This window comes from Scyliorhinus torazame, chromosome 11, assembly GCF_047496885.1.
Source record: "Scyliorhinus torazame isolate Kashiwa2021f chromosome 11, sScyTor2.1, whole genome shotgun sequence".
Lineage (NCBI taxonomy): Eukaryota > Metazoa > Chordata > Chondrichthyes > Carcharhiniformes > Scyliorhinidae > Scyliorhinus > Scyliorhinus torazame.
Genome location: NC_092717.1, coordinates 180,672,870 through 180,697,286, shown reverse-complemented (window position 1 = coordinate 180,697,286; position 24,417 = coordinate 180,672,870). Strand labels below are relative to the sequence as shown.

Sequence of the window (24,417 nt, the reverse complement as noted above, 5' to 3'; positions counted from 1 at the left end):
ACGACCCCATTAGGACGATCTTAATCCGCTCTAGCTTTATGAACCCCGCCATGTCATTTATCCAGGTCTCCAGCCCCGGGGGCTTGGCTTCTTTCCACATTAGCAATATCCTGCGCCGGGCTACTAGGGACGCAAAGGCCAAAACATCGGCCTCTCTCGCCTCCTGCACTCCCGGCTCTTGTGCAACCCCAAATATAGCCAACCCCCAGCTTGGTTCGACCCGGACTCCTACTACTTTTGAAAGCGCCTTTGTCACCCCCACCCAAAACCCCTGTAGTGCCGGGCATGACCAAAACATATGGGTATGATTCGCTGGGCTTCTCGAGCACCTCGCACACCTATCCTCCACCCCAAAAAATTTACTGAGCCGTGTTCCAGTCATATGTGCCCTGTGTAATACCTTAAACTGAATCAGGCTTAGCCTGGCACACGAGGACGACGAGTTTACCCTGTTTAGGGCATCTGCCCACAGCCCCTCCTCGATCTCCTCCCCTAGCTCTTCTTCCCATTTCCCTTTTAGTTCATCCACCATAGTCTCCCCTTCGTCCCTCATTTCCCTATATATATCCGACACCTTACCATCCCCCACCCATTTCTTTGAGATGACTCTGTCCTGCATCTCTTGTGTCGGGAGCTGCGGGAATTCCCTCACCTGTTGCCTCGCAAAAGCCCTCAATTGCATGTACCTGAATGCATTCCCTTGGGGCAACCCATATTTCTCGGTCAGCACTCCCAGACTTGCGAACTTCCCATCCACAAATAGATCTTTCAGTTGCGTTATTCCTGCTCTTTGCCACATTCCATATCCCCCATCCATTCCCCCCGGGGCAAACCTATGGTTGTTTCTTATCGGGGACCCCCCCAATGCTCCGGTCTTTCCCCTATGTCGTCTCCACTGTCCCCAAATCTTCAGTGTAGCTACCACCACCGGACTCGTGGTATAGTTCCTTGGTGAGAACGGCAATGGGGCTGTCACCATAGCCTGCAGGCTGGTCCCCCTACAGGACGCCCTCTCTAATCTCTTCCACGCCGCTCCCTCCTCCTCTCCCATCCACTTACTCACCATTGAAATATTAGCGGCCCAATAGTACTCACTTAGGCTCGGTAGTGCCAGCCCCCCCCTATCCCTACTACGCTGTAAGAATCCCTTCCTCACTCTCGGAGTCTTCCCGGCCCAAACAAAACCCATGATGCTCTTTTCTATCCTTTTAAAAAAAGCCTTCGTGATCACCACCGGGAGGCACTGAAACACAAAGAGGAATCTCGGGAGGACCACCATCTTAACCGCCTGCACCCTCCCTGCCATTGACAGTGCTACCATATCCCATCTCTTGAAATCTTCCTCCATCTGTTCCACCAACCGCGTTAAATTTAGCCTGTGCAATGTGCCCCAATTCTTAGCTATCTGGATCCCCAGGTAACGAAAGTCTCTTGTTACCTTCCTCAACGGTAGGTCTTCTATTTCTCTACTCTGCTCCCCTGGATGCACCACAAACAGCTCACTCTTCCCCATGTTCAATTTATACCCTGAAAAATCCCCAAACTCCCCAAGTATCCGCATTATTTCTGGCATCCCCTCTGCCGGATCCGCCACATATAGTAGCAAATCATCCGCATATAAAGATACCCGGTGTTCTTCTCCTCCCCTAAGTATTCCCCTCCATCTCTTGGAACCTCTCAGCGCTATCGCCAGGGGCTCAATCGTCAGTGCAAACAGTAATGGGGACAGAGGACATCCCTGCCTTGTCCCTCTATGGAGCCGAAAATATGCCGATCCCCGTCCATTCGTGACCACACTCGCCACTGGGGCCCTATACAATAGCTGCACCCATCTAACATACCCCTCTCCAAAACCAAATCTCCTCAACACCTCCCACAGATAATCCCATTCCACTCTATCAAATGCTTTCTCGGCATCCATCGCCAGTACTATCTCCGTTTCACCCTCTGGTGGGGCCATCATCATTACCCCTAACAGCCTCCGTATATTCGTGTTCAGCTGTCTCCCCTTCACAAACCCAGTTTGGTCCTCGTGAACCACCCCCGGGACACATTCCTCTATTCTCATTGCCATTACCTTGGCCAGGACCTTGGCATCCACATTTAGGAGGGAAATTGGTCTGTAGGACCCGCATTGTAGCGGGTCCTTTTACTTCTTTAAGAGAAGCGATATCGTTGCTTCAGACATAGTCGGGGGCAGTTGTCCCCTTTCCTTTGCCTCGTTAAAGGTCCTCGTCAGTACCGGGGCGAGCAAGTCCAAATATTTTCTGTAAAATTCAACTGGGAATCCGTCCGGTCCCGGGGCCTTTCCCGTCTGCATGTTCCTAATTCCTTTCACCACTTCTTCTACCTTGATCTGTGCTCCCAGTCCCACCCTTTCCTGCTCTTCCACCTTGGGAATTTCCAGCCGATCCAAAAAATCCATCATTCTCTCCCTCCCATCCGGGGGTTGAGCTTCATATAATTTTTTATAAAATGTCTTGAACACTTCATTCACTCTCTCCGCTCCCCGCTCCATCTCTCCTTCCTCATCCCTCACTCCCCCTATTTCCCTCGCTGCTCCCCTTTTCCTCAATTGGTGTGCCAGCAATCTGCTCGCCTTCTCCCCATATTCATACTGTACACCCTGCGCCTTCCTCCATTGTGCCTCTGCAGTGCCTGTAGTCAGCAAGTCAAATTCCACATGCAGCCTTTGCCTTTCCCTGTACAGTCCCTCCTCCGGTGCTTCCGCATATTGTCTGTCCACCCTCAAAAGTTCTTGCAGCAACCGCTCCCGTTCCTTACTCTCCTGCTTCCCTTTATGTGCCCTTATTGATATCAGCTCCCCCCTAACCACCGCCTTCAACGCCTCCCAGACCACTCCCACCTGAACCTCCCCATTGTCATTGAGTTCCAAGTACTTTTCAATACATCCCCTCACCCTTAGGCACACCCCCTCATCCGCCATTAGTCCCATGTCCATTCTCCAGGGTGGGCGCCCTCCTGTTTCCTCCCCTATCTCCAAGTCTACCCAGTGTGGGGCATGATCCGAAATGGCTATGGCCGTATATTCCGTTCCCCTCACCTTCGGGATCAATGCCCTACCCAACACAAAAAAGTCTATGCGCGAATAGACTTTATGGACATAGGAGAAAAACGAGAACTCCTTACTCCTAGGTCTACTGAATCTCCACGGGTCCACACCTCCCATCTGCTCCATAAAATCCTTAAGCACCTTGGCTGCTGCCGGCCTCCTACCAGTCCTGGACTTCGACCTATCCTGCCCTGGTTCCAACACCGTGTTAAAGTCTCCCCCCATTATCAGCTTTCCCGTCTCTAGGTCCGGGATGCGTCCTAGCATTCGCCTCATAAAGTTGGCATCATCCCAGTTCGGGGCATACACGTTTACCAAAACCACCATCTCTCCCTGTAATTTGCCACTCACCATCACGTATCTGCCCCCGTTATCCGCCACTATAGTCTTTGCCTCGAACATTACCCGCTTCCCCACTAATATAGCCACCCCCCTGTTTTTCGCATCCAGCCCCGAATGGAACACCTGCCCCACCCATCCTTTGCGCAGCCTAACCTGGTCTATCAGTTTCAGGTGCGTTTCCTGTAACATAACCACATCTGCTTTAAGTTTCTTAAGGTGTGCGAGTACTCGTGCCCTCTTTATCGGCCCGTTGAGCCCTCTCACGTTCCACGTGATCAGCCGAGTTGGGGGGCTTCCCACCCCCCACCCTTGCCGGTTAGCCATCATCTTTTTCCAGCTTCTCACCCAGTTCCCACGCAGCTGTATCTCCCCCAGGCGGTGCCCCCCCGCCCATCCTCTCCCGTACCCACTCCCCCCTTTCCCCAGCAGCAGTAACCCAGTAATTCCCCCCTCCCACCCCCCCCGCTAGACCCCCCGCTAGCGAAATTACTCCACCCATGTTGCTCCCAGAAGTCAGCAAACTCTGGCTGACCTCGGCTTCCCCCCGTGACCACGGCTCGCACCGTGCGACGCCCCCTCCTTCCTGCTTCTCTATTCCCGCCATAATTATCATAGCGCGGGAACCAAGCCCGCGCTTCTCCCTCGGCCCCGCCTCCCATGGCCAACGCCCCATCTCCTCTCCCTCCCCACCTCCCCCCATCACCACCTGTGGGAGAAAGAAAAGTTACCATACCGCAGGATTAGAACATAAAACCCCTCTTCGCCCCCCCCATTTGCCCCACCACTTTGTCCAAACGTTCTTTTTCATAATCCACTCATTCCAGTTTTTCTTCTACAATAAAAGTCCACGCTTCATCCGCCGTCTCAAAGTAGTGGTGCCTCCCTTGATATGTGACCCACAGTCTTGCCGGTTGCAGCATTCCAAATTTTATCTTCCTTTTATGAAGTACTGCCTTGGCCCGATTAAAGCTCGCCCTCCTTCTCGCCACCTCCGCACTCCAGCCTTGATAAACGCGGATCACCGCGTTCTCCCATTTACTGCACCGAGTTTTCTTCGCCCATCTAAGGACCATTTCTCTATCCTTAAAACGGAGGAATCTCACCACTATGGCTCTGGGAGTTTCTCCTGCTCTCGATCCTCGCACCATAACTCGCTACGCTCCCTCCACCTCCAACGGACCCGTCGGGGCCTCCGCTCCCATTAACGAGTGCAGCATCGTGCTCACATATGCCCCGACGTCCGCCCCCTCCACACCTTCAGGAAGGCCAAGAATCCTCAGGTTGTTCCTCCTTGCGTTGTTTTCCAGTGCCTCCAACCTCTCCACAGATCGTTTCTGATGTGCCTCCTGTATCTCCGACTTCACCACCAGGCCCTGTATATCGTTCTCATTCTCGGCTGCTTTCGCCTTCACGACCCGAAGCTCCTGCTCCTGGGTCTTTTGTTCCTCCTTTAGCCCTTCGATCGCCTGTAGTATCGGGGCCAACAACTCTTTCTTCATTTCCTTTTTTATCTCCTCCACGCAGCATTTCAAGAACTCTTGTTGTTCAGGGCCCCATATGAAACTGCCACCTTCCGACGCCATCTTGGTTTTTGCTTGCCTTCCTTGCCGTTGTTCCAAAGGATCCGCTGCAATCCGGCCACTTTCCTCTCCTTTTTCCATCCGTGTCCAGGGGGAACACCCTTCTGGTTTACCGCACGGTGTTTTTAGCCGTTAAAATTGCCGTTGGGGCTCAAATCAAGAGCCCAAAAGTCCATTCCACCGGGAGCTGCCGAAACGTGCGACTTAGCTGGTCATCGCCGCACCCGGAAGCCACATCATTGCACTCTTGGCTGCTACTGTCATCATCCAAATTGAAATCCCTTCAGATGAAGCTCACCCGTTGCTTTCAGGACTTGCTGATGGAGACAAGCGTCTACTGTATTTGGGCAGCAGGCTGACACTAGCAGGACTTCCCTGCTGATCTCCGAGCCACTTGGAGATAGGTGTGCAGCGTATCCAGTGAAGCAAGTCATTGTGCGTTGTGCCATGATGCAGTGAATTACTTCAACTTCTAGACCCTGCGCTTTTATTGTGAGAGGCAGTCCATTATTCTATTCCTATTACCAGTCAAGCTCACCTCTTCTTTTGGCCAGGTCACAGAGCTCCAAGTTAAGAATGTGCTGCTGCACACAAATTGGAGGGAGATTAAAATTTACAGACAGTTGCATCTATGAAGATTATTGAATTTTAGCAAGCGTCAAAGATGCCCAGCCGAGGCAATTAAGGAAATTAAACGTGTGCATGATCTGCCCCTATCTCTGAGGTTGAATGAATGTCTTTCAAATAGAAAGCCAGTCACTCATCTCACTGACATGTGAGGGCATCTCCTGAATGGCCTTCCAGACAAAGTCAGCAAATAGGTGCATTTGCAAGGTTCGCTAAGGCAGAATTGAGTGTTTGTCTGAAATTGCAATGCAAGGAGGAGGGAAAGCTTTGATCTGCAGTTTGCATCATGAAACGTTTCATTGAAAGTAGCACAGACTCTTGCTATGGAGTTCTGTTAATGGCTCAAAGTCTCACATAGCAGCAACATGCTGAGTGAGATGAAGCGTCAAATCGCTAATGGCATGTGGGAAATAACCAGAAAAGAACGACTGCCTGTGGCCTCTCCTTTGATAGCTCAGCTGGTAGAGTGGATGACTGTAGATCATTCAAACTGACATTCTTAGGTCGCTGGTTCAATTCCGGCTCGAAGGAAACTTCCCCTTCCCTTTTTCAACAAACAACATTCCAAGCGCAACTAAACGCATGACACCCATTCAAACTCTTCTCTTTACATTACTCCTTCGCATATTCATCTACAGGTGCAGCAGCCCTTCTTTTCATTTTTCAAAACGCCCAGAACCTGGCTCTTTGCATTCTCTTCGGCACCTGCTGGCCACCAGGGTATTCCTTTGACTACAATGCATCCAAACTCCCAGAACACAATTCAAAGTACAAGTAGACTTCTGTCAGTCGGACACACCTCCTCATTGCCCCTGCACAGTCATCCCAGCAGCAACTTTCAGCTCGTGTCTAATTCAATCCACATCATTGCACTCTTGGCTGCTTCTGTCATCATCCAAATTGAAATCCCTTCAGATGAAGCTCACCCGTTGCTTTGAGGATTTGCTGATGGAGACAAGCGTCTACTGTATTTGGGCAGCAGGCTGACACTAGCAGGACTTCCCTGCTGATCTCCGAGCCACTTGGAGATAGGTGTGCAGCGTAGCCAGTGAAGCAAGTCATTGTGCGTTGTGCCATGATGCAGTGAATTACTTCAACTTCTAGACCCTGCCCATTTATTGTGAGAGGCAGTCCATTATTCTATTCCTATTACCAGTCAAGCTCACCTCTTCTTTTGGCCAGGTCACAGAGCTCCAAGTTAAGAATGTGCTGCTGCACACAAATTGGAGGGAGATTAAAATTTACAGACAGTTGCAACTATGAAGATTATTGAATTTTAGAAAGCGTCAAAGATGCACAGCAGTGGCATATAAGGAAATTAAATGTGTGCATGATCTGCCCCTATCTCTGAGGTTGAATGAATGTCTTTCAAATAGAAAGTCAGTCACTCAGCTCACTGACATGTGAGGGCATCTCCTGAATGGCCTTCCAGACAAAGTCAGCAAATACGTGCATTTGCAAGGTTCGCTAAGGCAGAATTGAGTGTTTGTCTGAAATTGCAATGCAAGGAGGAGGGAAAGCTTTGATCTGCAGTTTGCATCATGAAACGTTTCATTGACAGTAGCACAGACTCTTGCTATGGAGTTCTGTTAATGGCTCAAAGTCTCACGTAGCAGCAACATGCAGAGTGAGATGAAGCGTCAAATCGCTAATGGCATGTGGGAAATAACCAGAAAAGAAGGATGCATGTGGCCTCTCCTTCGATAGCTCAGCTGGTAGAGTGGAGGACTGTAGATCATTCAAACTGACGCCCATAGGTCGCTGGTTCAATTCCGGCTCGAAGGAAGCTCCCCTTCCCTTTTTCAACAAAAAACATTCCAAACGCAAGTAAACACATGACACCCATTCAAACTCTTCTCTTTACCATACTCCTTCGCATATTCATCTACAGGCGTAGCAGCCCTTCTTTTCATTTTTCAAAACGCCCAGAACCTGGCTCTTTGCATTCTCTTCGGCACCTGCTGGCCACCAGGGTATTCCTTTCACTACAATGCATCCAAACTCCCAGAACACAATTCAAAGTACAAGTAGAAATCTGTCAGTCGGACACACCTCCTCACTGCCCCTGCACAGTCATCCCAGCAGCAACTTTCAGCTCGTGTCTAATTCAACCCATATCATTGCACTCTTGGCTGCTTCTGTCATCATCCGAATTGAAATCCCTTCAGATGAAGCTCACCCGTTGCTTTGAGGACTTGCTGATGGAGACAAGCGTCTACTGTATTTGGGCAGCAGGCTGACACTAGCAGGACTTCCCTGCTGATCTCCGAGCCACTTGGAGATAGGTGTGCAGCGTAGCCAGTGAAGCAAGTCATTGTGCGTTGTGCCACGATGCAGTGAATTACTTCAACTTCTAGACCCTGCGCTTTTATTGTGAGAGGCAGTCCATTATTCTATTCCTATTACCAGTCAAGCTCACCTCTTCTTTTGGCCAGGTCACAGAGCTCCAAGTTAAGAATGTGCTGTTGCACACAAGTTGGAGGGAGATTAAAATTTACAGACAGTTGCAACTATGAAGATTATTGAATTTTAGTAAGTGTCAAAGATGGCCAGCCGAGGCAATTAAGGATATTAAATGTGTGCATGATCTGCCCCTATCTCTGAGGTTGAATGAATGTCTTTCAAATAGAAAGTCAGTCACTCAGCTCACTGACATGTGAGGGCATCTCCTGAATGGCCTTCCAGACCAAGTCAGCAAATAGGTGCATTTGCAAGGTTCGCTCAGGCAGTATTGAGTGTTTGTCTGAAATTGCAATGCAAGGAGGAGGGAAAGCTTTGATCTGCAGTTTGCATCATGAAACGTTTCATTGAAAGTAGCACAGACTCTTGCTATGGAGTTCTGTTAATGGCTCAAAGTCTCACATAGCAGCAACATGCAGAGTGAGATGAAGCGTCAAATCGCTAATGGCATGTGGGAAATAACATGAAAACAACGAGAACACGTGGCCTCTCCTTCGATAGCTCAGCTGGTAGAGCGGAAGACTATAGATTATTAAAGCTGTCATCCTTAGGTTGCTGGTTCAATTCCGGCTCGAAGGAAGCTCACCTTGCCTTTTTCAACAAAAAACATTCCAAGCTCAACTAAACACATGACACCCATTCAAACTCTTCTCTTTACATTACTCCTTCGCATATTCATCTACAGGCGCAGCAGCCCTTCTTTTCATTTTTCAAAACGCCCAGAACCTGGCTCTTTGCATTCTCTTCGGAACCTGCTGGCCACTAGCTGGCTCTTTGCATTCTCTTCGGCACCTGCTGGCCAACAGGGCATTCCTTTGACTGCAATGCATCCAAACTCCCAGAACAAAATTCAAAGTACAAGTAGACATCTGTCAGTCGGACACACTTCCTCACTGCCGCTGCACAGTCATCCCAGCAGCAACTTTCAGCCCGTGTCTAATTCAATCCATATCATTGCACTCTTGGCTGCTTCTGTCATCATCCGAATTGAAATCCCTTCAGATGAAGCTCACCCGTTGCTTTGAGGACTTGCTGATGGAGACAAGCGTCTACTGTATTTGGGCAGCAGGCTGACACTAGCAGGACTTCCCTGCTGATCTCCGAGCCACTTGGAGATAGTTGTGCAGCGTATCCAGTGAAGCAAGTCATTGTGCGTTGTGCCATGATGCAGTGAATTACTTCAGCTTGTAGACCCTGCGCTTTTATTGTGAGAGGCAGCCCATTATTCTATTCCTATTACTAGTGAAGCTCACCTCATCTTTTGGCCAGGTCACACAGCTCCAAGTTTATAATGTGCTGTTGCACACAAATTGGAGGGAGATTAAAATTTACAGTCAGTTGCAACTATGAAGATTATTGAATTTTAGCAAGCGTCAAAGATGCCCAGCCGAGGCAATTAAGGAAATTAAATGTGTGCATGATCTGCCCCTATCTCTGAGGTTGAATGGATGTCTTTCAAATAGAAAGGCAGTCACTCAGCTCACTGACATGTGAGGGCATCTCCTGAATGGCCTTCCAGACAAAGTCAGCAAATAGGTGCATTTGCAAGGTTCGCCAAGGCAGAATTGAGTGTTTGTCTGAAATTGCAATGCAAGGAGGAGGGAAAGCTTTGATCTGCAGTTTGCATCATGAAACGTTTAATTGAAAGTAGCACAGACTCCTGCTATGGAGTTCTGTTAATGGCTCAAAGTCTCACATAGCAGCAACATGCAGAGTGAGATGAAGCGTCAAATCGCTAATGGCATGTGGGAAATAACCAGAAAAGAATAATAGCATCTGGCCTCCCCTTCGATAGCTCAGCTGGTAGAGCGGAGGACTATAGATCATTCAAACTGACATCCTTAGGTCGCTGGTTCAGTTCCGGCTCGAAGGAAGCTCCCATTCCCTTTTTCAACAAACAACATTCCAAGCGCAACTAAACGCATGACACCCATTCAAACTCTTCTCTTTACTTTACTCCTTCGCATATTCATCTACAGGCGCAGCAGCCCTTCTTTTCATTTTTCAAAACGCCCAGAACCTGGCTCTTTGCATTCTCTTCGGCACCTGCTGGCCAACAGGGCATTCCTTCGACTGCAATGCATCCAAACTCCCAGAACACAATTCAAAGTACAAGTAGACATCTGTCAGTCGGACACACCTCCTCACTGCCGCTGCACAGTCATCCCAGCAGCAACTTTCAGCCCGTGTCTAATTCAATCCATATCATTGCACTCTTGGCTGCTACTGTCATCATCCGAATTGAAATCCCTTCAGATGAAGCTCACCCGTTGCTTTGAGGACTTGCTGATGGAGACAAGCGTCTACTGTATTTGGGCAGCAGGCTCACACTAGCAGGACTTCCCTGCTGATCTCCGAGCCACTTGGAGATAGTTGTGCAGCGTATCCAGTGAAGCAAGTCATTGTGCGTTGTGCCATGATGCAGTGAATTACTTCAGCTTGTAGACCCAGCCCTTTTATTGTGAGAGGCAGTCCATAATTCTATTCCTATTACCAGTCAAGCTCACCTCTTCTTTTGGCCAGATCACAGATCTCCAAGTTAAGAATGTGCTGTCGCACACAAATTGGAGGGAGATTAAAATTTACAGACAGTTGCAACTATGAAGATTATTGAATTTTAGCAAGCGTCAAAGATGCACATCCGAGGCAATTGAGGAAATTAAATGTGTGCATGATCTGCCCCTATCTCTGAGGTTGAATGAATGTCTTTAAAATAGAAAGTCAGTCACTCAGCTCACTGACATTTGAAGGGATATCCTGAATGGCCTTCCAGACAAAGTGAGCAAATAGGTGCATTTGCAAGGTTCGCCCATGCAGAATTGAGTGTTTGTCTAAAATTGCAATGCAAGGAGGAGGGAAAGCTTTGATCTGCAGTTTGCATCATGAAACGTTTAATTGAAAGTAGCACAGATTCCTGCTATGGAGTCCTGTTAATGGCTCAAAGTCTCACATAGCAGCAACATGCATAGTGAGATGAAGCGTCAAATCGCTAATGGCATGTGAGAAATAACATGAAAACAACGAGAACATGTGGCCTCTACTTCGATAGCTCAGCTGGTGGAGCGGAAGACTATAGATTATTAAAGCTGTCATCCTTAGATTGCTGGTTCAATTCCGGCTCGAAGGAAGCTCACCTTGCCTTTTTCAACAAAAAACATTCCAAGCTCAACTAAACACATGACACCCATTCAAACTCTTCTCTTTACAATACTCCTTCGCATATTCATCTACAGGCGCAGCAGCCCTTCTTTTCATTTTTCAAAACGCCCAGAACCTGGCTCTTTGCATTCTCTTCGGCACCTGCTGGCCACTAGCTGGCTCTTTGCATTCTCTTCGGCACCTGCTGGCCAACAGGGCATTCCTTTGACTGCAATGCATCCAAACTCCCAGAACACAATTCAAAGTACAAGTAGACATCTGTCAGTCGGACACACTTCCTCACTGCCGCTGCACAGTCATCCCAGCAGCAACTTTCAGCCCGTGTCTAATTCAATCCATATCATTGCACTCTTGGCTGCTTCTGTCATCATCCGAGTTGAAATCCCTTCAGATGAAGCTCACCCGTTGCTTTGAGGACTTGCTGATGGAGACAAGCGTCTACTGTATTTGGGCAGCAGGCTCACACTAGCAGGACTTCCCTGCTGATCTCCGAGCCACTTGGAGATAGTTGTGCAGCGTATCCAGTGAAGCAAGTCATTGTGCGTTGTGCCATGATGCATTGAATTACTTCAACTTCTAGACCCTGCGCTTTTATTGTGAGAGGCAGCCCATTATTCTATTCCTATTACTAGTGAAGCTCACCTCATCTTTTGGCCAGGTCACACAGCTCCAAGTTTATAATGTGCTGTTGCACACAAATTGGAGGGAGATTAAAATTTACAGTCACTTGCAACTATGAAGATTATTGAATTTTAGCAAGCGTCAAAGATGCACAGCCGAGGCAATTAAGGAAATTAAATGTGTGTATGATCTGCCCCTATCTCTGAGGTTGAATGGATGTCTTTCAAATAGAAAGGCAGTCTCTCAGCTCACTGACATGTGAGGGCATCAACTGAATGGCCTTCCAGACAAAGTCAGCAAATAGGTGCATTTGCAAGGTTCGCGAAGGCAGAATTGAGTGTTTGTCTGAAATTGCAATGCAAGGAGGAGGGAAAGCTTTGATCTGCAGTTTGCATCATGAAACGTTTAATTGAAAGTAGCACAGACTCCTGCTATGGAGTTCTGTTAATGGCTCAAAGTCTCACATAGCAGCAACATGCAGAGTGAGATGAAGCGTCAAATCGCTAATGGCATGTGGGAAATAACCAGAAAAGAATAGTAGCATCTGGCCTCCCCTTCGATAGCTCAGCTGGTAGAGCGGAGGACTGTAGATCATTCAAACTGACATCCTTAGGTCGCTTGTTCAGTTCCGGCTTGAAGGAAGCTCCCATTCCCTTTTTCAACAAACAACATTCCAAGCGCAACTAAACACATGACAGCCATTCAAACTCTTCTCTTTACCTTACTCCTTCGCATATTCATCTTCAGGCGCAGCAGCCCTTCTTTTCATTTTTCAAAACGCCCAGAACCTGGCTCTTTGCATTCTCTTCGGCACCTGCTGGCCAACAGGGCATTCCTTTGACTGCAATGCATCCAAACTCCCAGAACACAATTCAAAGTACAAGTAGACATCTGTCAGTCGGACACACCTCCTCACTGCCGCTGCACAGTCATCCCAGCAGCAACTTTCAGCCCGTGTCTAATTCAATCCATATCCTTGCACTCTTGGCTGCTACTGTCATCATCCGAATTGAAATCCCTTCAGATGAAGCTCACCCGTTGCTTTGAGGACTTGCTGATGGAGACAAGCGTCTACTGTATTTGGGCAGCAGGCTCACACTAGCAGGACTTCCCTGCTGATCTCCGAGCCACTTGGAGATAGTTGTGCAGCGTATCCAGTGAAGCAAGTCATTGTGCGTTGTGCCATGATGCAGTGAATTACTTCAGCTTGTAGACCCTGCGCTTTTATTGTGAGAGGCAGTCCATTGATCTATTCCTATTACCAGTCAAGCTCACCTCTTCTTTTGGCCAGGTCACAGATCTCCATGTTAAGAATGTGCTGTCGCACACAAATTGGAGGGAGATTAAAATTTACAGACAGTTGCAACTATGAAGATTATTGAATTTTAGCAAGCGTCAAAGATGCACATCCGAGGCAATTGAGGAAATTAAATGTGTGCATGATCTGCCCCTATCTCTGAGGTTGAATGAATGTCTTTAAAATAGAAAGTCAGTCACTCAGCTCACTGACATTTGAAGGGATATCTTGAATGGCCTTCCAGACAAAGTGAGCAAATAGGTGCATTTGCAAGGTTCGCCAAGGCAGAATTGAGTGTTTGTCTAAAATTGCAATGCAAGGAGGAGGGAAAGCTTTGGTCTGCAGTTTGCATCATGAAACCTTTAATTGAAAGTAGCACCGACTCCTGCTATGGAGTTCTGTTAATGGCTCAACGTCTCACAGAGCAGCAACATGCAGAGTGAGATGAAGCGTCAAACTGCTAATGGCATGTGGGAAATAACCAGAAAAGAAAGACTGCATGTGGCCTCTACTTCGATAGCTCAGCTGGTAGAGTGGAGGACTGTAGATCATTGAACCTGACGTCTTTAGTTTGCTGGTTCAATTCCAGCTTGAATGAAGCTCCCCTTCCCTTTTTCAACAAAAACCATTCCAAGCGCAACTAAACAGATGACACCCATTCAAACTTTTCTCTAGCACGAGGGGACATAGCTTTAAATTGAGGGGAGATAGATATAAGACAGATGTCAGTGGTAAGTACTTTACTCAGAGAGTAGTAAAGGTGTGGAATCCCCTGCCTGCAAGAGTAGTGGACTCGCCAACACTAAGGGTATTCAAATGGTCACTGGATAGACATATGGACGATAAGGGAATAGTGTAGGTGGGCTTTAGAGTGGTTTCACAGTAGGGAAATGAGGGACGAAGGGGAGACTATGGTAGATGAACTAAAAGGGAAATGGGAAGAAGAGCTGGGGGAGGAGATCGAGGAGAGGCTGTGGGCAGATGCCCTAAGCAGGGTAAACTCGTCGTCCTCGTGTGCCAGGCTAAGCCTGATTCAGTTTAAGGTATTACACAGGGCACATATGACTGGAGCACGGCTCAGTAAATTTTTTGGGGTGGAGGATAGGTGTGCGAGGTGCTCGAGAAGCCCAGCGAATCATACCCATATGTTTTGGTCATGCCCGGCACTACAGAGGTTTTGGATGGGGGTGACAAAGGTGCTTTCAAAAGTAGTAGGAGTCCGGGTCGAACCAAGCTGGGGGTTGGCTATATTTGGGGTTGCACAAGAGCCGGGAGTGCAGGAGGCGAGAGAGGCCGATGTTTTGGCCTTTGCGTCCCTAGTAGCCCGGTGCAGGATATTGCTAACGTGGAAAGAAGCCAAGCCCCCGGGGGTGGAGACCTGGATAAATGACATGGCGGGGTTTATAAAGCTAGAGCGGATTAAATTCGTCCTAAGGGGGTCGGCTCAAGGGTTCACCAGGTGGTGGCAACCGTTCGTCGAATACCTTGCAGAAAGATAGACGGAATGGGAAAAAGAAGGCAGCAGCAGCAGCCCAGGATCGGGGGGGGGGGGGGGGGGGGGGGGTAGGGGGGGGGGGGTGGTGGGGGAGGAGGAACCAGAAGGACTCTCAGGGTTGTTAATATATACTGTATAGTATGTATAGGTCGTTGCTACAGATAATTATATATTGGACTGTTAAATTATATTTTTGGAGAGTGTTACTTGTGACAAGGCAGTTGCCAATTAGGGCTAGTTTTCATTTTTGTTATTTATTATTTATTCATTTTTTGTTTATCAAATAGGTCATTGTTATTTGTGTTGTTATAATATTGTGTAAAGAATGCACAATGTACTGTGTTGGTTGACCAAAAATTTTCAATAAAATATTTAATAAAAAAAAAAAAGAGTGGTTTCACAGGTCGGCGCAACATCGAGGGCCGAAGGGCCTGTACTGCGCTGTTATGTTCTATGTGCTCATCGGCTTTCACATCCCTGTAGTTACAGTTGCGGGCGAGTAGTCTCAGGTTCTCTAGATACTCGTCCAGGGATTCACGCGCGTGTTGACAGCGGGTAGTGAGGCCGTGCCACGCGAACACTTTCTTCACGGGCTTCACGAACTGTCTCTTTAGAATCGCGACCGCCACTTTGTACGTGACTGCGTCCTCAATCATACCCGAGATTCGGTGGCTCACCCGGGCGTGGAGGAGGCGCAGCTTGAGGGCGTCGAAGGGAGGCGTTGCAGAGGAGTCGAGGTAGGCCTCAAAACAGCGGAGCCAGTGGGAGCAGGTTTCCTTCGCTTCTGCTGCTCGTGCATCGAGTTCCAGTTTATCAGGCTTCAGAGCGGCTTTCAGAGTGATGTCTTTGGATAATAAATTGATGTACCATCAATTCACTACAAGACGATGGGAACGAGTGAACACAGACTTTATTATCCAAGAACTTGCCTGCCTAAGACTGCTGTAACAATGAGCGCCGCCCACAGGCGGCAGGTTTATATACTGCCCCGGGGGGGGGGGGGGCAGAGCCAGAGGCGTAGCCCACCAGGGTTCCAGTACAATACATGGAAGGAGAACATATTACCATTCCCTGGCCATAGGCCACAGTACTATACAGACAACTTATATTATGGTGAATACATTCAACACAGACGGCCTGGTTGCACCAGGGGGCATTGTATGCATCACTGGCAGAATTTGGCCACATCCCTGCCCATTCCCTTCCACCACCAACATTCTTTTAATAGTTTGATCATATTGTCCCTCCCTGTGTGCGCTTGTCCATGATATATGTCTAACAGGGATTGTTGCACGGCCTCAGGGGCTATTATCTTTCCCTCTCTCCTCCATATTCCATCATGGCCTATCTGTCCCCCATTCTTCCTCCACCCGTCCTTTTCCTCCACTCGTGTTCGTTCTTGCACCTGCCCTACATCAATATCAGCATTGCCTGTGGCCATCACGGCTGCTATTCCTGAAGTCTGCATCCCCACCTATTCCTGCTCTAATAGGTCTTTCACTGCCTGATCGGCCCAACTGTTACCTTGCTGAGCAGAATTTCCAATTCTCCGATGGACTTGGATCTTAATCACGGCTGCTTCTAAGGGCTGTTGGGCGGCCAGGATCAAGTCCTTGATTAAATTCTCATGCTGTATGTGTCCTCCGCTGGAGGTCACAAACCCTTGCCTATTCCAAGCTGTCATGTAGACAAGAACTACATCAAAAGCGTAACTACTGTCCGTGTACTCATTGATTCGCTTTACCTTGCCCAATTCCAGGGTCCTTTGTGAAAGCTATTAATTCAGCTATCTGTGCTGAGTGGTTCCCGGGGATCTGTTCTCCTGCAATCAACTCACCTTCACTATTCACTGCAGCTCATGCTGTACGGGGCTCTCCTCCGATATACTTCCTTGCTCCATCCACATATAAGTAGCTCACTCCCTCTCCCACCAGTGGCTCTTCCGCCAAGCCTCCACTAGTGTCCTCCTTTACTTCCACAACGCATTCATGCTCCATTCCTTGTATCGTTAACCCTATCGCGGGATTTTCCCTCATATCTTTACAGATTTCCACATGTCTGTCCCTAGGTAAAATATTAGCTTCCCACTTTGAGCGTCTACTATCTGAGACACCCTTCAGTCTTCCTGCCTCTAAGAGTTGAACAATGGTATGAGGGCTATGGAGGATTACCTTACCCATCAGGGTGATGGGTTCTGATGCATGTATTGCCCATGAAGCGCACGCCAAGGCCCGCACAGATCGGTGCATGTCTGTGACGGAGTAGTATCCGACTGGTCTTAATTTATCTCCATGCCACTGGACTACGACAGCAGCTGCATTCCACTATCCTCTTGGCAGAAGATGTGGAATGTCTTATTGAGGTCCGGCAACCCCAGGGCGGGCGCCTTCACCATTGCTTGTTTTAGATTGGGAAAAGCCTGCGTCACCTCCTCCCCCCACTCGATCATGTCTTTGCTAGCCCTTCCTCCCTTGGTTAAATCCTGTAGGGGTTTCGCAATGGCTGCGTATCCCTCCACAAAGTTCCTGCAATAATTAAATAATCCCAGCACTTGTCTGACTCCTTTCACCGTGTGGGGTCTCTGCATGCAGAGCATGGCTTTCTTTCTGTCTTCCGGGATTTTTTTCTTTCCTTGAGCAATAATATGTCCTAAATATGTCACCTGACTCTGTCCAAGCTGTGCTTTGTTCGGATTTAGTTTAAGTCCAGCGTTTTGGATCACCTGCACCACCTGGTGGAGGGCCAGGCAGTGTGATGCTGAACTGTTTGAGGCTATTAAAATATCATCCACGTGTTGTAAAATAGTGGTCCCGACACAGTGTATTATCAAATCGATTATACACAATCGATTATCTGGGCCATATGCTTATGAAATATAGCGGGGCTATTGTGGTACCCTTGTGGTAAGCGGGTCCAGGTGTACTGCTGGTTCCCCACTGTAAAAGCAAACTTATAATGATTCTCCGCAGCCATGGGGATTGACAAAATCCCGTTAGCTATGTCTGGATGAAAATCACTTATTGTCACAAGTAGGCTTCAAATTAAGTTACTGTGAAAAGCCCCTAGTCACCACATTCCAGTGCCTGTTCAGGGAGGCTGGTACGGGAACTGAACCATGCTGCTAGCCTGCCTGGGTCTGCTGTTAAAGCCAGCTATTTAGCCAAGTGTGCTAAACCAGCCTCTAGATCTGTAAACATCAAGTGTTCCGGCCTTATAATATTAAGAATACTCGCCGGGTTTGCTACTATCGGGTATTCCCTGGTTGCATGACTATTTAGGGCAGTGTAGTTGATGGTCAGTCAGTAGCTGCCATCCGGTTTTTTAAACGGGCCATAGAGGTGAATTAGTACAGGACGAAGTTTTAGTTACAATCTGTTGCTGTTCCAGATCAGCAATGATGCCTTTGACTGCTTCCAATGCTTCCGGTTTAACAGGATACTGCTTGTGTGGAGGGTGAACACCTGTCTGCAAATGGCTCGGAGATCAGCAGGGAAGTCCTGCTAGTGTGAGCCTGCTGCCCAAATACAGTAGACGCTTGTCTCCATCAGCAAGTCCTCAAAGCAACGGGTGAGCTTCATCTGAAGGGATTTCAATTCGGATGATGACAGAAGCAGCCAAGAGTGCAATGATATGGATTGAATTAGACACGAGCTGAAAGTTGCTGCTGGGATGACTATGAGGGGACAGTGAGGAGGTTTGTCCGACTGATAGAAGACTACTTGTACTCATTCAACCTCAGAGATTGGGGCAGATCATGCACACATTTAATTTCATTACTCGTCTCACCTTTGAATCTTAGATGCTTGCCAAAATTAAGGCACCTTCATTGTTGCAGCTGTCTGAAATTTTTAATCTCCCTCCAAATAGTTGTGCAAAGGCTCAAGTGCTAAGTTTCGAGCTGTGTGGTCTGACCGACAAATCAGCTGAACTTGATGAGAACTAGGAACAGATTAAGGGATGCGGGCATCAATGAGACTGCCTCTCACAATTAAAGCGCCCATTCTAGAATGTGAAGTCATCCCCTGTGTCATGGCACAATGTACAGCGATTTGCTTCACCGGATCCGCAGCACACGTGTCTCCAAGTGGCTCGGAGATCAGCACACGGGAGTTTGCCAGTGGGACGGGAACCAAAGCAAAGGCGAATTAACTGAAGGGGAATGAGAGAGTAGGGCCAGTAAGACAGTCCAAAGATGTGCAGGTTAGGTGGATTGGTCATTCTAAATTGCCCTTCGTGGCCCAATTGGTTAGAAAGGGTTGCTGGGTTACGGGAATAGGGTGGAAGTGTGGCCTTAAGTATGATGCTGTTTCCAAGGTCAAGTGCAGACTCAATGGGAGGAATGGCCTCCTTCTGCACTGTAAATTCTATCTTTCTCTTGAGGAACAGCAGGTAGTGTGTGTTTGCTGATCAAAGAGGGTCTGATGGACAGAAGTGCATTTGTTTCAATACGAGAAGTGTAACAGGTAAGGCAGATGAACTTAGAGCTTGGATTAGTCCTGGGAACTATGATGTTATTGCCATTATAGAGACTTGGAATCACATCCAATCATGTAGCTTTCCTGTCCTCTTTGTAATTCCGTAGGCAGCTAACGTTTGGAATAATTTACCTTTGTTAGCGTGCACTGACCCGTGACAGACTGATTATCTGTCAACCATTGTCCTGACCTCAGAGAGAATTAAATGATGTTGATCCCTGGATCTTGCAAATCTGCCCCACAAGCACTCTGTAATTTGCGTGAGCTGTCCAGCCTCTTGCAAGATTTAACACTGGATGCATTGCAGCAGGAAATTACACTCCACATCCTAGTTGCTCCTTGACCAGCAGAGAAAAGCCACTGCCAATTCATGCGCTGACAATACATATTAAATCTTTGTCTCCGTCACCATGTCAAAGCGCAGCTCCCAGACATTGGCTGGATTGACAAGCACAGTAACAGTGAAAGAGGCCGAGAAGACTTCCGGTTGCGGCGATGCGGAGCTAAGCCGCACATTTCGGCAGCTCCCGTTATAACGGACTTTTGGGCTCTCCAGAGGAGCCCCAACGGAAATTTTTTGATTGAATCCCGTGTGGGAAGGTGAAGTCAGGTCCCCCTTACATCGTATGGCGGGGAATAGCGGTGGAGCGTCGGAGAAAGAAGCTTTGGAGCAGCGGCAAAAACGGGGGGGGGGGGGAACAAGATGGCGGAGGACGGAGATCGAGCAGCATGGAGGCCGGACCAGCAGGAGTTCCTCAAGCGCTGTGTGGAGGAGTTTAAAAAGGAGGTGCTGGCGCCAATGCTGTTGGTGATCGAGGGGCTGAAGGAGACCCAGAAGACCCAGGCGGTGGAGCTTTGTGAGGTGAGGGATAAAACTTATGATAACGAGGACGAGATCCTGGGCCTGGCGGTAAAGATGGAGGCGCATGAGGCGGTGCACAGGAGGTGGGCCGAGAGATTCGAGGTCCTGGAGAACAGGTCAAGGAGGAAGAATCTCCGGATTTTGGGTCTCCCCGAAGGAGTGGAGGGGGCTGATGCCGGGGGGTACCCGAGCACGATGCTCCATTCACTGATGGGTGCGGAGGTCTCTCCGAGTCCCCTGGAGCTAGAAGGGGCTCACTGGGTCCTGGCAAGGAGACCCAAGGCTGACGAGCCGCCAAGGGCGATAGTGGCGAGGTTCCATCGCTTCGCGGACAAAGAAAGTGTCCTGAGATGGGCCAAGAAGGTGCGGAGCAGTAGATGGGAGAATGCAGTGATCCGAGTCTACCAGGACGGAGGTGGCAAAGAGGAGAGCTGGCTTCAAATAGGGGCAGCACGGTAGCATTGTGGATAGCACAAATGCTTCACAGTTCCAGGGTCCCAGGTTCGATTCCGGCTTGGGTCACTGCTGTGCGGAGTCTGCACATCCTCCCCGTGTGTGCGTGGGTTTCCTCCGGGTGCTCTGGTTTCCTCCCACCGTCCAAAGATGTGCGGGTTAGGTGGATTGGCCATGATAAATTGCCCAGAGTGTCCAAAATTGCCCATAGTGTTGGGTGGGGTTACTGGGTTATGGGGATAGGGTGGAGGTGCGGACCTTGGGTGGGGTGCTCTTTCCAAGAGCCGGTGCAGACTCGATGGGCCGAATGGCCTCCTTCTGCACTGTAAATTCTATGATTCAACCTGGCCAAGGCGGTGCTGCACAAAAAAAAGAGTCAGGTTCGGAATGCTGCAGCCTGCGCGACTGTGGGTCACTTATCAGGACCCACACCACTATTTTGAAACACCAGAGGAGGCTTGGACCTTTATCCAAACGGAGAAATTGGACTCGAACTGAGGGGCTGTGGTTGTGGGGGGGATGTTGACTGTATACGGGGATGTAAATATGAGTAAAGAATGTTTTATGGGTGGGACAATGATTGGGGATGGGGGAAGAGATCTTTTTTTTTCTGTTGCTGAGATAGTGGGGAATGTGGGCGTCGGCGCTGGAGGGAGCTGAGACTCGGAGATGGGGGAACTGGGATAAGGCCGCAATAGGAGCTGCGCCACAGGGGGCGGAGCTGGCTCAGGAAAGCACGGGCTTTTTCCCACGCTAGGGAGGGGGGGATGGAGGAATGTAAGGAGGAGGAGAGACTCCCACATGGGGGAGATCAACGGGAAGGCGGGGGATGCCGGGGTCAGCAGAAGTCAGCTGACTCACGGAAGTAGTATGGGGGGTGCAAAAGAGCTAGATGCGGATCTAGCGGGGAGAGGGGGAGGGAAGGGGGGAGAGGGGGGGATAATAGAGTTGCTGCTGCACTGGCCGAGGGGGAACAGAAAATGGAAGAGGTGGTCGTGGCGGGGGTTCCCCGTCTGGGGGACTGGAGGGTGTGGGAGGCGCGGGCACGGGACTGGCCTAAGATAGGAGATGGATAGTCGGGGGGGGGGAGGGGGGAAGGGGGGGGGGGGGGGAAGGGGGGGGGTAGCCCCCCAATCCGGCTGATCACGTGGAATGTGAGAGGCCTAAACGGGCCGGTTAAGAGAGCCCGAATGTTCGCGCACTTAAAGGGACTGTAGGCAGACGTGGTCATGCTTCAGGAGACACATCTGAAGGTGGCAGATCAGGTCAGGTTAAGAAAGGGATGGGGAGGACAGGTGTTCCATTCGGGGCTGGATGCGAAGAATAGAAGTGTGGCAATACTGGTGGGGAAGCGGGTGTCGTTTGAGGCCAAGAACGTAGCAGACAATGGAGGCCGATACGTGATGGTGAGCGGTAGGTTGCAGGGGACGGAGGTGGTATTGGTAAATGCATACGCCCCGAACTGGGACGATGCTGGATTCATGAAATGGATGTTGGGGCGTATTCCGGACTTGGAGGTAGGGAGCTTGATAATGGGTGGGGATTTTAACACGGTGTTGGACCCAGCATTAGATCGTTCCAGATCTAGGACGGGGAAGAGGCCGGCTGCGGCCAAGGTGCTCAGGGGGTTTATGGATCAGGTGGGGGAGTAGATCCGTGGAGATTTGCCAGGCCTTTGGCCAGAGAATTTTCTTTTTTCTCCCACGTACATAAGGCCTACTCCCGGATAGATTTTTTTGTTCTGGGCAGGGCATTGCTCCCGAAAGTGGAGGGAACGGAGTATTTGGCCATAGCCATTTCAGACCACGCCCCGCATTGGGTGGAGCTAGAGCTGGGGGAGGAGAGGGACCAACGCCCGTTGTGGCGGTTGGATGTGCGACTGCTGGCAGACGAGGAAGTGTGTGGGAGGGTGCGGGGGTGTATCGAAAGGTACCTGGAGGCCAACGACAATGGGGAGGTGCAGGTGGGAGTAGTATGGGAGGCGCTGAAGGTGGTGGTCAGGGGAGAGTTAATGTCCATCAGGGCTCACAGGGAGAAGAGAGAGGGCAGGGAAAGGGAGAGGTTAGTGGGGGAGATTTTAAGGGTGGACAGGAGATATGCAGAGGCTCCTGATGAGGGACTACTCAGGGAGAGACGAAGTCTCCAGACGGAGTTCGACCTGTTGACCACAGGGAAGGCAGAGGCACAGTGGAGGAAGGCACAGGGGGCGATATCTGAATATGGGGAGAAGGCGAGTCGGATGCTGGCACATCAGCTCCGTAAGAGGATGGCAGCGAGGGAAATAGGTGGAGTCAAGGATGGCAGGGGAAGTACGGTGCGGAGTGCGGTGAAAGTGAATGAGGCATTCAAGGCCTTTTACGAGGAGCTGTATAGGTCCCAGCCCCCAGGGGGAAAAGAGGGGATGCGACGATTCTTGGACCAACTGAGGTTTCCGAGGGTGGAGGAGCAGGAGGTGGCTGGTTTGGGGGCGCCAATTGGGGTAGAGGAGCTGGTTAAAGGACTGGGGAGCCTGCAGGCAGGGAAGGCCCCGGGGCCGGATGGGTTCCCGGTGGACCTTTTAGGAAGTATGTAGACCTGTTAGCCCCGTTGCTGGTAAGGACCTTCAATGAAGCAAGGGAGGGGCGGACCCTGCCCCCGACAATGTCGGAGGTGACGATCTCTTTGATCTTGAAGTGGGATAAGGACCCACTGCAATGTGGGTCGTATAGACCGATCTCGCTCCTCAACGTAGATGCTAAGTTGCTGGCAAAAATGTTGGCTACGAGGATTGAGGACTGTGTCCTGGGGGTGATTCACGAGGACCAAACAGGATTCGTAAAGGGTAGGCAGCTAAATACCAATGTGCGAAGGCTCCTAGATGTGATAATGATGCCATCGGTGGAGGGAGAGGCGGAGACAGTGCCAGCCATGGACGCAGAGAAGACCTTTGACCGAGTAGAGTGGGAGTATCTCTGGGAAGTGTTGAGGAAGTTTGGGTTCGGGGGAGGTTTTATTAGTTGGGTTAAGCTCCTGTATAGAGCCCCGGTGGCGAGTGTGGTCACGAACCGGCGGAGGTCGGAGTATTTCCGGCTGTATCGAGGGACGAGGCAGGGGTGCCCCCTGTCCCCTCTGCTGTTTGCATTAGCAATTGAACCTTTGGCCATGGCGTTAAGGGAGTCGGGGAAATGGAAGGGGGTGGTCAGAGGGGGAGAGGAACATCGAGTGTCGCTGTACGCAGACGACCTGTTGCTGTATGTGGCGGATCCAGTGAAGGGGATGGTTGAGGTCATGCAGATCCTAAGGGAGTTTGGAGACTTCTCGGGCTATAAGCTCAATGTGGGAAAGAGTGAGCTCTTTGTGGTGCAGCCGGGGGATCAGGGAAGAGGGATAGACGACCTACCGTTGAGGCGGGCGGAAAGGAGCTTTCGATACTTGGGGATTCGGGTAGCCAGGAGCTGGGGGACACTGCACAAACTTAATTTGACGCGACTGGTGGAACAGATGGAGGAGGATTTTAAAAGGTGGGACATGTTGCCACTCTCGCTGGCGGGCAGGGTACAGTCGATTAAAATGGTGGCCCTCCCGAGGTTTCTTTTTGTATTCCAATGCCTCCCGATTGTGATTACCAAGGCCTTCTTTAAGAGGGTAAGCAGGAGCATTATGGGATTTGTGTGGGCGAGCAAGACCCCGAGGGTAAAGAGGGGGTTCCTGGAACGTAGTAGAGATAGAGGAGGGTTGGCATTGCCGAATTTGGGTGGCTACTACTGGGCAGCCAACGTGGCGATGATCCGTAAGTGGGTGATGGAGGGAGAGGGGGCGGCGTGGAAGAGGTTGGAAATGGCGTCCTGCAAAGGAACGAGCCTGGGGCGCTGGTGACGGTACCGCTGCCGCTCTCGCCGACAAGGTACACCACGAGCCCGGTGGTGGCGGCAACGCTAAAGATCTGGGGGCAGTGGAGACGACATAGGGGCGCGATGGGAGCCTCGGTGTGGTC

General features: G+C 49.9%; 4 non-coding genes across 4 annotated transcripts; all 4 read left to right on the top strand.

Moving 5' to 3' along the window:
• The first annotated feature begins 6,065 nt into the window (after positions 1–6,065).
• trnay-gua (transfer RNA tyrosine (anticodon GUA)) lies at positions 6,066–6,153 on the top strand. Its single transcript has one exon. It is a non-coding gene; the product is annotated as a tRNA-Tyr (tRNA).
• A 2,420-nt stretch (positions 6,154–8,573) lies between these two features.
• trnay-aua (transfer RNA tyrosine (anticodon AUA)) lies at positions 8,574–8,661 on the top strand. The gene is given in 2 exon segments: positions 8,574–8,610; positions 8,626–8,661. It is a non-coding gene; the product is annotated as a tRNA-Tyr (tRNA).
• A 1,206-nt stretch (positions 8,662–9,867) lies between these two features.
• trnay-aua (transfer RNA tyrosine (anticodon AUA)) lies at positions 9,868–9,955 on the top strand. The gene is given in 2 exon segments: positions 9,868–9,904; positions 9,920–9,955. It is a non-coding gene; the product is annotated as a tRNA-Tyr (tRNA).
• Positions 9,956–12,415: 2,460 nt separating this feature from the next.
• Positions 12,416–12,503, top strand: trnay-gua (transfer RNA tyrosine (anticodon GUA)). Its single transcript is given in 2 exon segments — positions 12,416–12,452; positions 12,468–12,503. It is a non-coding gene; the product is annotated as a tRNA-Tyr (tRNA).
• The last annotated feature ends 11,914 nt before the right edge of the window (positions 12,504–24,417 follow it).